At 39.6% G+C, this 1,527-nt stretch overlaps 1 pseudogene; it reads left to right on the forward strand.

Moving 5' to 3' along the window:
* The first annotated feature begins 576 nt into the window (after nucleotides 1-576).
* LOC138148968 (U6atac minor spliceosomal RNA) lies at nucleotides 577-696 on the forward strand (annotated as a pseudogene).
* Nucleotides 697-1,527: the final 831 nt, after the last annotated feature.

The raw sequence follows: 1,527 nt of genomic DNA on the forward strand, positions 1-1,527 counted from the left end.
GAATCATAAGGCTTAGAGCCAAAGGAGGTGTTTTATGATATCTAGCACCACACCATTTTTTTTTTACAAATGAGGAAACGAAGATCTACAAAGTTAAGTAACTTGCCTAAAGTCATATAGGTGATAAATGTAAGAGATGCTATTTGAATCTAAGTTATCAAATTCAGGGGAGTAGATGATCTAAAAGTCTCAATTTAAACTTATGATCCCAAGGAAATAACAGTCCTAAAAAGGGAAAGTAATTCATTGCCCATATTGTCACCACTATATTATAAATTCATTTAGGACAGGGCTCATCATATTGTTTATCATGAATTTAGATGCAAAAGGGTTTGGGACCCAAGACATTTTACCATGAAGTATTATAAAGTATAACCATATGCTGATGAATACAAATTCCCTAGTACTTAGCTATTTGAGCTAGCAGAATACTTTGGTTTCTCCCATTTCCTAAAGAGAAGGAAGAGAAGCCTGGAAGTAGGCTACTATGTTAGAAAGACAGGCAGGCGTGGCCTGGGTTTTGGAGAGAGCTAGTCACTTCTGTAGGATTCTACAGCCCATGGCTACCCAGGCCCTGTGTTGAATGAAAGCACAGATTAGCACTGCCCCTGATAAGAATAGAAGAGGTCTACTGGTTTTACAACACAAATATAGTTAAAGCATTGCCTCCTACTCTGTGGTTATCTAACCATGTTAGCCCTGTATGTGGTTTTCAGGGAGGACTGGAATCTCTGGTGTGAGGACTTGCTGAGTCTTTTTTGGCAAGTGTCTTTTGGTGTTCTTCTTCACCCAACTCTCACCTGTTTCTCCAAAAAGCTGTAGCATGCATAGTGGCTACACCTCCGTAAACCTTATTGGCAGACAGGTTAAACCAGGTTGAGGGTAGCCATAGGCCTTAAATCCATCAGTGAGTTATGGAGATTTCTACCTCAAGCATGTGAAGACTTCTCCCTTTGGAATGGCAGATAAGAACAATTTGCTCCAATGGTCATGAAGGTGGCAGAAGCAGGCACCATCAAGCACTTCAAGCTTGATCATACATTGAAGATGCCAAGGTCATCCACTGTATTTCAGGCCATCACCAGTCATCCTGACTTTTATCTTGCCACTGGACTTCAGTGACTCTGGAAGAGAGAGTGAGGCTGATGACTTTGCACAATTCTGTCTCACATCCAATTCACATGCAAGTCAAGACATTATCTGTGATGTCATTGGTACCCTTTGAAAATAAAGGTCAAACAACAACTGAAATCCCTGGCATGACAGCCTATGCAGCTTTGTATTCTGGGTTGATGCTCTTGCTAAGAACAAGAATGAGTTTCTAGAGTCTAAGGCAAAGACTTAGCCAACATATGTGAAAGCTGCACAGAGTAGGTGCCCATTCTATTTTCTGAGAATAGAACTGAATAGATTCTAATTTTCTCAACCCTTTCTTGCTTTTACTTTTATATCCCTGGTCCTTATCTCTTAAAAGTTTGTTTTGCTTTCTTTTTCACCAAAGTTTTTTTTTTTAAAGAAACTTGTTTC

This window comes from Petaurus breviceps, unplaced genomic scaffold (assembly GCF_028583685.1).
Source record: "Petaurus breviceps papuanus isolate PSGF00001 unplaced genomic scaffold, PetGlider_PUasm1.0 90842, whole genome shotgun sequence".
NCBI lineage: Eukaryota > Metazoa > Chordata > Mammalia > Diprotodontia > Petauridae > Petaurus > Petaurus breviceps.